Genomic DNA, 15,259 nt, shown 5'->3' with positions numbered 1-15,259 from the left:
GAATTACATATGTACACACAACAGAAACCCTCAAAATATACCCTGATTTTAAGTTGGTATCCCCAGGATGCCTGTCTCTTTAACACATAATTAAAGAGGTTGATGGTGTCAAGGTTTCAATTAAGCAGTCTTGATTTTTTATTTTGATGCAAATTTGTAAGCTTTGTGTTTTGAAAGAAATTGCATGCATAGCTTCTCAATTTTAAAATATTTTTGTTTTAAATGAAATACATGAGGTGATTTCAGAGGTTTACAGAGAAGATATGGAAAATAAAAATGTATGTCTCATTAAAAAATTTATGCTTTAAGGATACATTTGAAACACCATAAATTGATGAGAAATATCCATATATCATACATACAAAATCAGATAAAGAAATACATATTTCTCTGGTGCCCCTCATTCCTTACACTCCAGAACTATGGTCGCTGGGTCACTCTAGTGAATTTCAAGAGAGAAAATAATTGATTTGTATTTTTAATAGTATCTATGGACGTCAAATTGATCCATCCACAAAATTGGAAAGACAGCATAGTTTCTTCCTGAGTTTGTAAATCGAATTCTCCAAGGAAATCTAAGGACAGTCTGTTATTATCCCAGTTTTACAGTTAAGCTAACAAGGTTAGGTTACTTGCTCAAGTTCAGTCTTGAAAATGACAATAATTCTTAGCAGTTTCTCGTGGCCCAACCACTCTTCTCTTTATCCCTTTGTCTTAGAGTGAAATTCCTCTTAAGAGTAAGCCCCATATGTTTTAAATGCAGATTTTCCATCACTGCAATAGACATACCCTAATATGACCACTACCTTCATTCAAGTTGATAGATCCAATTACCACAAAAAGAAAAAAATCACTAGTGTGTTAAACTAGGATCAAAGATCCCCAGCTCTGTTTCCAAATTCATTCAGAGGAACCACAGCGTTTGTTTTTGTTTGTTTTTGTTTTGTTTTGGGTTTTGTTTTTTCTTTTGGCCTCTTAGTTTAGATTCCTGTTTATCCATACAAAATACCTGTCTTGAATACTGTGGATCCCCACTACCATTGTCCAGTGCCTAGCAAGTGTCTTGCACATAGCAAAAACACATTGAAATTATTTTTAAGAATACATGGATAAATAAATCCCAAGTTCTAGCTGAAATTTAGACAAGAACCTAATCAGTTCTATAAGCCTCATTTGTCATATGGTAACAACATGGGAGGATTAGAAGGCTTTTTGCAGACTCCATAATAATTCACATCTGACCCAATTAAAAGCAATAAGAATACTTGCTGCATTAATGTGTGGGTTTTAGTGTAAGGGAATAATGCAAAGAGAAGACAAAAATATATGAAGCCAGAATTTATGTAAATAATTCCCTGTGTGGGTTGCTCCGTTCAAACCCCACCCAGCTCTACTCGAATTCATGCCAACAACCCATGTAATTATGCCCTGTAAAGGCACATATAGGAGTAGTTATAATAATAATAATAATAATTCTGCTGACTTGGCAAGGTATACTTGTCAGAACCCTTTTTAACAAACACTTATTACATGTCTATTATGTTCGTCACAATGCTAGATGGCTTTTTAAAAGTGAGTAAGACAATTTCTCCACCACCAAGACCTTATCTAGTTGGAGAAAAAAGCATATAAACAGTTGATTATTGTTCAAGACATTGTGCTAAGTGTCATGACGAAAATACAAGTCAACAGCTTAGGGAGTGGCCAAGAAGGAACAATTAATTCTGGCTAAAAATTTTTGGAGGGGCTTCCCTGGTGGCGCAGTGGTTGAGAGTCCGCCTGCTGGTGCAGGAGACGCGGGTTCGTGCCCCGCTACAGGAGGATCCCACATACCGTGGAGCGGCTGGGCCCGTGAGCCATGGCCGCTGAGCCTGCGCGTCCGGAGCCTGTGCTCCGCAACGGGAGAGGCCACAGCAGTGAGAGGCCCGCGTACCGCAAAAAAAAAAAAAAAAATTTTCGGAGGACTTCGTATAGAAAGTGTATATTAGGGGCTTCCCTGGTAGTGCAGTGGTTAAGAATCCACCTGCCAATGCAGGGGACATGGGTTCGAGCCCTGGTCCGGGAAGATCCCACATGGCGCAGAGCAACTAAGCCCGTGCACCACAACTACTGAGCCTGCGCACTAGAGCCCGTGAGCCACAACTGCTGAGCCTGCACGCCACAACTACTGAAGCCCACGTGCCTAGAGCCCATGCTCTGCAACAAGAGAACCCACCGCAATGAGAAGCCTGCACAGCACAACGAAGAGTAGCCCCCGCTCGCCACAACTAGAGAAAACCTGTGCACAGCAATGAAGACCCAATGCAGCCAAAAATAAATTAATTAATTTTAAAAAATGGTTCAAATAGTAAATTTTTTTAAAAAGTACATTATTTCATTTGGTTCTCCTTATCAAGCTATGAGGCATTGGGGCGAGTATTGTGATATTCATTATCAGACAGAATATAGGATGTATGAAAGCAACAATAGAACTAGGATACCGCACCCAGCTCTAATTCCTAGTCAATACTGTTTACTCCTGTGGTCAATTTGTTTTGTTTTACGAATCGGTCACACATGTGCCACGCTCATTAAAATGAAACTTTAAAAATTTACCTTAATAATAGCTATTGGTGCTTATTAAATGCCAGCAAATGTTCTATGCCCTTTACTTGTATTAACACATTTAATCATCAAACAGCCCTTTGAGGTAGTTTCTATAATTACTCCTGTTTTATAAGTGAGGAAACTGAGGCATAGGAAGTCACACAATCTGCCCAAAGTTACCTAGCCAGGAAGTAGCAGAGGCAGGAATTGAAAGCTAGGCAGCCCCAGCTCATTCATTGCAGTATCTCTTTTCTGATCTTGGGCAGCACCTAGCAAAATACCCTGCTCTGGTCTCAACGGTTTATCAATAAAAACTATTGACTTATGCAAAATCAATAGCCAAGAATGCCTTGAACAAAGTCTGATTCATTAACAAGCAAATATTACTGGAACTTAAAAAGTCACCAAGCACAGATCAGAAAACAGTAGGTTTCCAAGATCAACAAAGTTGCCGGTGCTGGTACAACATTTCTGACAGCACAAAGGCTATTCATTCAATGCTTATTTCTGCACAGATGACAAAACAGCATAAACTATCACTGCTTTGTTTTGTATTTCTAGCCATTTGGATTCTTCAAATGTCAATACCACTCTAAGAATACTCAGAAGGAACCAAGTCACAGCCTATGTTGGATCTAAACAGATCCCATGATGATCTTGGTGTATTTAAAATGTCAAAAGTATAAAAATAATGTTTTTTGAAGTTCAGAAACTTATTTCAAAATCTGAAACTTTTTAAACTAAAACAAATAGACATTTTTGAACAAGTTGCTCTTTTTGAAAGAAAGTATGTAAGATTACTTAAACGTTGAAAAAGATAACATCATACTTAAACCTTGAAAAATAAGCATCTTTACAATTTTCCCCCAATTTTTTAACTTTATAAGAGAAAAATGAATCTGGTATGACTTGAGTCTTGCTGGCAAAAATTGGTACTTTATATTACCATCACACTGGATGTCTACTCTAGAGCTTTTGAAAGCCTTTGGAGTTTGAACAATCTATTTTCTTGTTTTCCTCAAATGTTTCTCTCATCATAAAAGTCAGTGTGGTAGAGTTTTCTTTCTTTCATTCAAAAGAGCTCTTTTTTCTTTGATAATTTCTAGAGCTCTTACAAAAATCTTCCTTGCAAAAAATTGCCATCACACTGAAGTGTTACAAACCAAAGTCAGAAATCATTTGAAAGTCTGACCCAGCAGGGTTAGAAGTCCTCCTATCACAGTGGGTCATTTTAGTTCTCCAACTTACTCGCCTAGCTGCAAGGACATGATGGGAATCTAAGTAAAAGGCAGTGGAAGGCAGCTCACAGAAAATAGTGCAGCATTCTCTCAGGCAAATCATCACGTTCTAGAAATTATCAGCCAGCCTCAAAGAAGTTGCAGCAGGTTTACTCAAAACAAATGTCCAGTGAGTGCCTAACCATGGTCTGTGCACATAATGAGCTTCCAGAAAATAGTAATGATTATATCATAACGGGGTTATCTGTGTTTCAGCTATGCTATTTTGCTCATCCTAGACCCTGCACAGAGAAAATGATTATAATCATGTCACTGAAGGATTGAGTCATCAAGATTACAGACATGTTCTTACTTCTTATCTTCAGGAATATTTTTTGTTTGTTCAGTTTCAGAAAGGAAGTGTAGATGAACAGAAAATACTTTATTAAAGGCATGGTTGTCTTCATCAAAACAAAATGTAAAAAATCTCAGAGGTGAATTTACTCTGAGAACTAAAGAATAGCAAATGGGTAGGATGGGGGAAATTAACTAGACAGTTTTCCAGCTTTATAACCAGTTTAAAAGCCTCTGTTTTCAGACTCCAGGCTTTATTTGACAGTAATTGTAAGCACTTTTTATTAGTCCATGGAAAACACTTGTCTGAAAGCTCCCACATGCTACTAAAAACCTGGGAACAGAGAAAACAACAAACAATAAAACACAATTTTAAAAGATCAGGTTCAGTAGGTGATGAGACCAACAGATTACAAATGCAGCTTCAAAGAAGAAAAATCTAAACTAATTCAGCTCGTAGAAGACAGAAATCCAGAGAATAACTGTGGAAAACTAACTTGAGATGGTGGCAGTCTGTCCCAAGGATGTTGTTGCATTGCACATGTGGACACACAGGAAGAGAGCCAGGGCGGGGGTCAGAAGACTGTCATCCTTACTCCTCAGGTACCTGGCCTAGGGTAGGCTCCATCTCCATGCTTCTATCATTGCCAAGGTAAGAACAAAGGACCTGGACAACTGCATACTAGCTCATAAAGCTCGTGCGTGAAAGTGGCAAAAATTCCTTCTACTCACATTTCATTGACCAAAGCGAGTCATGTGGTTACATACAACTTCAAAGCAATAGGAGTATGCAGCAGAGAACTGGAAGTACAGCACTGCCTACTACAATATACTTTATGTAAATGTTTCCTGCTACTAAATAAACTGAAGGCTAAGATTTACCTTAAATATTTTGGCTGATTCCCTTAAATTTTGGAATCTCCTGCTTTTGTGGTTGTTTGGCTAGAAATTGATTGAGATTATGTCTTGAGTTCATTTGTCATTTAAAAATACAACAACTTTAGGGCTTCCCTGGTGGCGCAGGGGTTGAGTCCGCCTGCCGATGCAGGGGACACGGGTTCGTGCCCCGGTCCGGTCCGCGAGGATCCCACATGCCGCGGAGCGGCTGGGCCCGTGAGCCGTGGCCGCTGAGCCTGCGCGTCCGGAGCCTGTGCTCCGCAACGGGAGAGGCCACAACAGTGAGAGGCCCGCGTACCGCCAAAAAAGTAAAATAAATAAAATAAAAAAATAAAAATACGTTAGTTTGAATATATATATACAATACTTTTCATCATCTTTTACTATTGATTTCTAATTTAATGACATTGTGATTAGAGATCATGGTCTATATAAATCTGATTCATTGACTTTTTAAATTGAAATATAATTGACATATAAGATTATATTAGTTTCAGGTGTTCAACAAAATGATTCAACGTTTGTATGTATTGTGAAATGATCACCACAGTAAATCTAGCTAACGTCCATTACCACACATATTTACAAATTTTTTTCTTGTGATGACAACTTTTAAGATCTACTCTCTTAGCAACTTTCAAATATATGTCATGAGATTTTAAACTACAGTCATCGTGCTGAATGTTATGTCCCCATGACTTATTTATTTTATAAATGGAAGTTTGTGCCTTTTGACCACCTGCACCTGTTTCGTACACCCTCCCCACACCCTCCCCCCTCTTCTAGAAACCACCAATCTGCTCTCTGTATCTGTGAATTCATTTTTTAAATTTCTTTGTGTGTTTTGTTTTTAGATTCTACATATAAGTGAGATCATACAGTATTTGTCTTTTTCTGTCTGAGTTATTGATTCATTGAAATTTGATGAGACTTCTTCTGTATCCTAGGACACTGCCAATATTTGGAAATATTCCATGTGTACTTGAATAATATGTGTAATTCTATTTGTTAGGTGCAAGATACACATTACATAATTTATCTAAACTTCTAATATTTATAAAAATATAAAATTTATGTATATTTATTTGAAATCAAGTTGCTTACGTTATTCAAATCTTCTATGGTCTTACTAGCTTATCTATCAGTTACAGTTTGAAAAGTGTTTAAATGTCCTATCTTGATATTGTATACATAAACATATATATTTGTTGTGTTGTATATTTTATGCACACATGTTCAGTTCATGATTTATATCTTCTTTGTGGATAATTCAATTTATTATTGTGTAACGTTTCCTTCATCCTTTGTAATGCTTTTTTGCCCTAAGATATATTTCACTTAACATTAATAATAATAATGCTATACCAGCTTTCTTTCAAGTAGTATTTTCATTTTTCACTGCACGGCCTGTGGGATCTTATTTCCCCAACGAGGGATGGAACCCGTGCTCCCTGAGGAAGCGTGGAGTCTTAACCACTGGACTGCCAGGGAAGTCCCTTAGGTAGTATTTTTTTTTTTTTTTTTTTTTTTTTTTTTTGTGGTACGCGGGCGTCTCACTGCTGTGGCCTCTCCCATTGCGGAGCACAGGCTCCGGACGCGCAGGCTCAGCGGCCATGGCTCACAGGCCTAGCCGCTCCGCGGCATGTGGGATCCTCCCGGACCGGGGCACGAACCCGTGTCCCCTGCATCAGCAGGCGGACTCTCAACCACTGCGCCACCAGGGAAGCCCGTGTTTCCTTCTTCTTAAATATGGAATGTTGCCTGTTTTGTTTTATTTTTCAATAAGAGTCTGTGGGAAAATGTCTTCCTTCATCCTTGAATGAGCTTTAACTTGATATAAAATTCTGGATAGATAGATTTTCTCTAAGAGCTTTGAAGATAAAATTTTATTTCTTCTGGTACCTACCGGTAATAAGTCTAATTGTAGGCCATCTGGTCTTTTCTCTATGAGTAGATTTTAAGAATATCTTTGTGTTTTGCTCTTTTATTTTAATGTGTCTAGTTGTGCATTTACCTTCAATTATCTGGAGTATATTTTCAATCTGATAGCTTACGTCATCAACTCTAAAAATTCTCAGGTTTTATCTTTCCGCTTGTTACTTCTGCCTTTTCTCCTCTTCTCTTCTGGGATTCCGTGTGTGTGTGTGTGTGTGTGTGTGTGTGTGTGTTCATTCATTTATTCACTCGTTCATTGATTTTTGATTATCTCCTTATCAATCTATCTCCATATCTCTTAACTGTTCTTTCAGAAGATTTTTTCTCTTTGCCTTTCTGCTATATTCTGGGTGAATGCCTTAGTATTATCTCCCATTTCATTCATATTACTTTGATCATTCCAGGTTAGAGTTTATCCAGTTTACTAAGTTTTAAAAAGCATCTTTTTGCATAATTTCTCACTTCTTTGGAGTGATGCTATTCCTTTTTTGCATCTCTTTGATGACTCTGGATATACTTATCTTAAAGTTTTTTTTAAGGTGGCACATTTATTTTTGTTTTGTCTAGAATGATTTCATTTCCCAATATTTGATTTTACTTGTTGTCTTTATTTTGTTAATTTTCTTTTTTGGTTTTGAGGTCCACCTTGAGCTGGTGCTACTTTTCTTTTTCTCTCTCTTCCTCCTTTCTATTAAGAGGTTTTGTGATTGCCTCAGCTCAGCCCCTAGGACCTGTGGTTCAAAACCTGGTCTTCTCTTGATACTTAGGGTCCTTATTCGACCATGATATTGGGAAGAGTTTAAAGTCAGATGATATGCTGGCTACACTTGGTCACCAAGGTTGAGTCTGTCCTGGTGTCTGCCTTGGCACTCAGACTCTTACAAGCTATAGCTCTGGGCAGAAAACAGCAGCACTTTTTTTTTTATTCTTCCCAGGATGGAAAGAGGGAGGAAAGTGTCTTGACACTGCACCCTACTTCTCTGTGGTCCTGGGGAGTTGCATCCCTGCTGTCTCCGCATGCTTGCTGGTGAGAATGGCAGTCCTGTGACTTCAGACTCACATTTCTCTTCAGTTCCTGGTTTATACATTTTTTTTTTTAGATTTATTAATTTATTTGGTTGCACCAGGTCTTAGTTGCGGCAGGCAGGCTCTTTAGTTGCAGCACGCATGTGGGATCTAGTTCCCTGACCAGGGATTGAACTGGGGCCCCTGCATTGGGAACACTGAGTCTTAACCACTACACCACCAGGGAAATCCCAAGACTTATTCTTTTATTTTAATGAATTTATTTAATTTATTTATTTTTGGCTGTGCTGGGTCTGTTGCTGCGCGCAGGCTTTCTCTAGTTGCAGTGAGCGGGCGCTACTCTTCATTTGCTGTGGCTTCTCTTGTTGCGGAGCACGGGCTCTAGGTGCACAGGCTTCAGTAGTTGCGGCATGCAGGCTCAGCAGTTGTGGCGCACGGGCTTAGTTGCTCCGCAGCATGTGGGATCTTCCCGGACCAGGGCTCAAACCCGTGTCCCCTGCATTGGCAGGCGGATTCTTAACCAGTGTGCCACCAGGGAAGCCCTATACATTTTTTATAATATTTTTTCTCCCACTGTTGTTTGCTTGGATGTGGAGTTTGTCGGTGGCTCAAAGTGTGAACTTTGAATGTCACTTTGATAAGAGGGCTACACTCTTTTATCATCTGCTTAAAAAAAATCCCCCAACTCAACAGCGCATCCTAACCCCACTCTGGCTGCACGGGGTAGACGTGTGGCCGCGGACTTCCTCTCTGCGCGTTCCCACTCCCATCAGCTGCGGGCATGGCGCACGGCACCCCATTCAACCAGCGCAGCCCAGCCCTGAGCAAAACATAAGCAGAAGCTGCAGTGATTTTAAACTTCTCTCTCTTATGTAAGGACTGAAAGGTAAATTACATAAACCATTTTCTCGTAAAAATAAAGGTGAAAAATGTTCATATTCATTCAGGTATAGTGATAGGATTTCTTGTATCAACTGGGCAGTGGATGCGGCTCACCTCTCTGCTACTGCCTCCTAGAAGTCTTTAGTCTCCTAACTCTATTTTCCACATCCTGGTCATCAGCCAGGGAAAGCTGATAAAATGAGGCATTGCCTTACTAAAAAAACAAAAACAAAACAAACAAACAGAAAAACCCACCACCAACAACAAAAACAAACCACTGTTTACTATGGGTTGTAATAGATTTTGAAAACTAGGATAAATGATACTTTTAAAATAAACATCTCAAAATCATACTTGTGATGTTTTTCACCCCCTTTTTGGGAAAGAGTGGAATGGAGATGATGAGGGAGGTTTCATTTAGATTTGTTTTAAATTTTAAAAAGCTGTTCTTTTAAATTTCCCATCTGTTACTTCAGTGCTTGCGAGTGGCTATGGTAAGTGTTCGGGGCTACCAGACTGAACCATGGTATAATCCGGTATGGCTTGACCCCTACTGGGCCTTTCTCGTGGAGGGAGACCAACTTATTGTGAGTCTTGTCACATTACAAGAGAGTTTCTTTGCAAATATGTTAGCCTTCTGGTTAATGCACAGCAAAGACAAGAATTAGTTATAGCAACTACGGTGCTAATTCTGTGAAGAAAATCCTGTCATTCTCCTGAGAGAAACTTCTATACATACCCCAGTACATCAACATTTTTACAAGATCTTAAATAACACCAAGTAAATATGCTTAAGGCGTGCAATTAGTCTTTGTTAAGAAAGAATGATTCATACTGTCAGTTTTCAGTTGCCATCCCTTTCCTAGAGATAATTTTATTTGAGTTGAGGAAATTACTAAAAATATACTGTTGATAGTGGTGTTGATATAGCTATCTGGAGACTGTGATGTGTGTGCTATGATATGGTATATGGGAGAAAGGAGATATTCACTAAGATGAACGAGTGTAACCTTATAACCCTGAATTCAATTAGAATATCAGTGAAGACTTATTTATATTTTTTAGTGAAAAAAATATTTTTCTTTAGCACTATGCACTGAAATTACCTAGAGATATTGACCGACCCAATAGCAATGAGTTACCCGAGTTCCTAGAATTGGGTCTTTAAATACCATTTTCCAGAAAAAGACATCTGGGTCCTTGAAAAAGGAGTCTGATCGTAGGTCTAAGGTAGGAAATGTACTAGATAAGTTTGAAACTTCTTATCCAAGGCTAGTAGGATTGTGTGAAAAAGACTCAGGAGCCAACTTGAATAAGCTCCCACTGTCTGAAGGTTAGATGACCTAAGTGTCAATAAGGACAATAATTGCCATGGATTGAAACACATCAAATATGTTTAAATCCACGAGTTCAAAATGATATTTAAATACATAGATCATCTTTGGAGGATACTAGGGCTTTGAGTTATTATTTTGGAAACTGGTAAATAAAGGATAAAATCTTTATCCTGCCTTTTCTCTAAATATTCAGAGTAACCAAATTATGGATAAGAGAAAGTGTTTTTTATACATGTATTCAGGTTAATAAATGAAAAAGGGAAAGTAGAATGAAAACATCACGTTTTGAAATCCCCAATAAATTGTTAATACCTCCAAATGAAAGACAGTATGTGCTTCTGATGGAAGCACCCAATATCACTTATTAAGTAGTCTTCATATATACACTCATACACATACACATACCATCACCACCACCACCACCAAACCTGAATTTAACCACATGTGAAGATAGAGAAATACAAGGGCCAAAAACGTGTCTAAAACAAGACAAAACAAAAATATGAACTGTAGGAGACTTTATGCAACAAGTGACTCAGCTTCTCTTTCTCCCCATTCTCTTCCTCCTCCTTCTTCAACAACAACAAAACTGCAAGAGGAAAAAAGAGATGGAGAAAAAATTCTATAGATTAAGAGCATGTTAATCCAATGCAAGGGTCAGAGCTTTTGTAATCGTGATTCAAACAAACTTAGAGAATATTTATAGTATAATTTGGGAAATGGGAGCACTGCTTGGATATTTGAGTAGATTCAAGAATTGCAGCTGATTAGGGAGATACATTGATAATATTGTGTCATGTTTTTATAATGTAAACATAGTAAATTGCTGTATTGAACCAGTCTCCTGAGGCTGGAGGTAAGCGGGAGTCGGGTGGGGATGGAGGGGTTGGAGGGGTCATGGAGGTGGGAAAGGAAAGTCTGTTGCCTCTTTTTGCCAAAATAATAAACTGTAACTTGTATTTCAAATTTGGTTTTAATTCACCCTGAAGCATGTGTGTGAGCAGTTTAACAAATGAATCGATGATACTCTTAAGGTACTTAGATATTGGGAAAAGTTTCTAGCTCATTTTTCTCTACTATGTATAAAGAAAGTGTATTGACACTTCATAACAGATTCAAGCATCTCCATATATATTACAATTGACAGAATAGAAGTCTCACTACCTAATAAAAGAGTTAAAAAATATATATGCCTGCATTTTAGTATTTTGTGTTTGTTAAAATTTGGTAGAATCCTAAGATTTTTTCCCTTTTCCTCCCTAAATTAATTATCCAATATTGAGCTAGAAGACAACCGTAAGAGTAAAGAATAATAAAGAAAGAAAAAGGAAATTTTGAAGCTGAATATTTTGATACTTACATAAACAATTTTCTCCCTGTGGTACATATTTCCTTTACCACAACAAAGTATCATGGAATGATGCACTTCAGCAGTAATTCCTATAGTATTTCTTGAATGACTTTGCCTCCACTTAAAATTGTTGAAAGTTTTCCTAGGTTGTGAGATCTCTGAGAAGGTAACATATTTGATCCAGAAACACATATATGTGAAATGCCTGAAACACAGTTGATGCCTGGTGACTGGAAGTTATAATTATTATGTCAGAAAAAAATAATATTAGCATACGCATTGATTGTCCCCATTTCCCTGCCTGTCAAAGAAAATCTGCATTGGTGAGCTCAGTTTTCTACCTCTTCCCACATCCTAAAAAAGGATGGATAATTTTGTGCTGAATTTAAGCCTAAATTAATCTACTAAACAATGTGATAAGAAAGAGGAGAGAGAAAAGGAGGAGGGCAATATTAGGTAGGCTGGGAGTTTAAAAGGGTTTTTTTTGCGGGGGGGAAGTAGGGTTGGGGATGAGGGAAGAGGAATTTAATAAAAGCGAATGTGGAGTCTGTATTTGGATCCTCTTGAATGTCCTTTAAGAGTCACTAGTAAATGATGGAATTCTTCTTAATTACATTTCAAGAGTTGAACTACACTTCTTGAATAAATGTAGCACTGTTATGGGACTGAACCCTGAGTATCTCTGGATTTACAAGGTTTACAGTATTATTTACTTAAAAGATGAGTAGTAAAGGATTAACAGTGCCCAAAGAGAAGTTTGTCCTTTGCCTTCAACTCCTGGGAGATCCCTGGAATGTCCTGCCTGCTAAGTGTGTTTTTGTTTGCCTGGGGGCCTTGGGCCACTCCAGATATTCTATTTGAACTCTGTGATTTATGGTGAAGGCTTTGGGCCACACAGTATCATCTCTACCTGGGGAGAGGCGGGGTTGGGGGCTATAGACTAAGGTCAACTATGTGAGCAGTCAACCAAGTCTACCTGACTGAACCCCCATAAAAACTCTTGACACCAAGGATGAGATGAGCTTCTCTGGTTGTCACACTTTAGTGTGTCTTGTCACACCTAATTGCTGGGAGAAACAGGCATGGTCCACACAAATTCATTGGGAGAGGACAGTTGAAGACTGGTGCTTGGCATTTCCTGGACACTGTCCTATGTGCTTCCTCCCTTGGCTGGTATTAATCTGTATCCTTTCACAATAATAAACCATAACCATGAGTAGAACAGCGCTGGGAGTCCTTCTAGTGAATTATCAAGCTGGACAGTTGTCTTAGAGACCTCTTGAACTTATGATTGGCATCAGGAGTCTTGGGGACTCACAAACTTTGCAGAAGTGCATGGCGAAATAATATTTCTACACACAAATGCAAAGTGAAAGAATTTATGGAAAATCCTAAAAGTGAAAAACGGAACTACATTTAGAAGGGAACAAGTCTAAAACTGTAGACCAATAAGCTATACTTCCAGAAGAAATATTAAAATACATATTCAAAACAGCAAACTATGGAAAATAAAGCTTTTAAAGGAGTAAATCCTAATCTAACTTTTTTTTACAATAGTGATAAATCTAGTAAATTGGGGACATATAATGGCTATAATACATATCAACTTTAGTAAAATTGTTATTTGGTCTCAAGGTTTGACCCTTTAAAGCATCTCATGTTAAATGGGATCCAAAAGGGCTGTTAAACTCATCTAATTCAAGTGACAAGTGACATGTGCACAGTACAAAAAAATAACTCATGGGCTTCCCTGGTGGCGCAGTGGTTGAGAGTCCGCCTGCCGATGCAGGGGATGCGTGTTCGTGCCCCGGTCCGGGAGGATCCCACATGCCGCGAAGCGGCTGGCCCCGTGAGCCATGGTCGCTGAGCCTGCACGTCCGGAGCCTGTGCTCTGCAACAGGAGAGGCCACAGCAGTGAGAGGCCCGCGTACTGCAAAAATAATAAAAATAATAAAATAAAATAAACACAAACAAACAAACAACACTCATGAAAGAGGAAAGCTATACAAATGCAAGCTAGGACAGAATGTGTTTTGCAAATGTATGGAATAAATTGATCCAGAATCATAAAAACCACAAGTTAAGTAGGAGTTAGTAGTGTGTCATTGTAATTCTAAAAGTTAATAAAATACTGAATTATCTAAATAAGAGAATGGCATATGAAGCTTAGTGTGTCACTGTGTTCTATTCTGGTGCTATCATTTTTAGATTATTGCATTCATTTTTAAACCCCATGGTTAGTGAAAGAGACTTCAGTATTTTGGGTTCCAATCCTAGCTTTGGCACTGACAGACTGGCTCTATAATGGAAGTGTTCAGGAACTGAGGTCCCCAGTTCTCCTCAATTCCAGATCCTGTTAATTGAAAGTATTGGGTCAGAAACACACTTAAATGGCCACATAGATCTAAAATCCTTAGTTCATCAAGAAAAGACGTTATTTAAAGGGATGGGTGTTGGGAGGTCTAAATCACAATGTCTTTGTATACAAGGACATATAGGAGACCCTGAGGTACCATCATCCACTGATAAGCTCTCACAGGGGACAAGTCAGGCACCTGAGTTCACAGGGCTCTACAGATGCCAAGACTACAACCTGCTCCCACAATCCATTTCTCTATCTTCCTCTAGTAACAGAAACCTCGACATGGGTTAGCAGGTGTCTGGCTAGGAGATACATGTCACAACCTCCCTGCAGTTAAGTGTGGCCAATTGAATATGAGTGACAGGAGTGGAGGCAGATTCTTCATCACATCCTTTTACTCTTCCTTCAGGCAGGGGCACAGTTACGAGAGCCAACTTTGATCATGAGATGCTAGAGGATGGCAGTACAATACGCTTTAGATAATTTCATGGACAGAGCCTCCTTCTGTTGTGCTATGAGAAAGAGAAAAAGAATCTGCCCTATTTGAGCCACTGTATTTTACAGATGCTTTGTTACAGCCACCTCGTTGTGTCCTAACTTATCTAGAAACTGGTACTGGAAATAGGATGCTATCCAATAAAAGCCTAAAACAAGTATAAGGAATGAGGAGATGTTGCAGGCAGGAAATCTGATGACTCTTGTTATGCCATGGCCAAACATTTGGCAAAGTTCTTGTTTATCTTAGCTCCAGAACCCATGATTCTAGGAGGAGAGATTGAGAAAACTCAGGATGTTAGTACGTGTTTGCTGCTCCTTACTGCATTGAACAAGATACGATGAGAGAGATGAAGCAAGGCGTCCATTAGCCAGTCTGCAAGCATAAATGCTTAGGCATTGCACTTCTGTCCTGACTGAGACCTGCAGTCTAAGTTGCCTGGGAGTCCAGTGATTGAGGGCTTAGTCAAGCTAGAAAAGCCAACTGCAACTTTATGATGAAGAGCAGGAGACAGTAATGTTTCTCAGAAGCTGTACCAGGCCTGCCATTGAATGCTCTTCCTCGGACAATGGGAATCAACTCAACTGCAAAGATCATTTAGTTGAAGGAGAAAGGGACAGCCAAGCACAGAGGCCAGTAAATAAAAGAGGGGAAGCGGCAGATGAAAGAACTATGACCACCCGAGGCCTTTGCTAATGTTAATTTCATATGGAACTAACTAGAAGCTGATAGACTGAAGCATATTAAGTTTTTGAGCAAACTGTTCTGCTGAAAAACAAAACATAAACCAGGCTTACAGAAGTCTATGACAGTTTT

This window comes from Phocoena sinus, chromosome 18 (assembly GCF_008692025.1).
Source record: "Phocoena sinus isolate mPhoSin1 chromosome 18, mPhoSin1.pri, whole genome shotgun sequence".
In the NCBI taxonomy this organism is placed as follows: domain Eukaryota; kingdom Metazoa; phylum Chordata; class Mammalia; order Artiodactyla; family Phocoenidae; genus Phocoena; species Phocoena sinus.
This window is presented reverse-complemented; position numbering follows the sequence as displayed.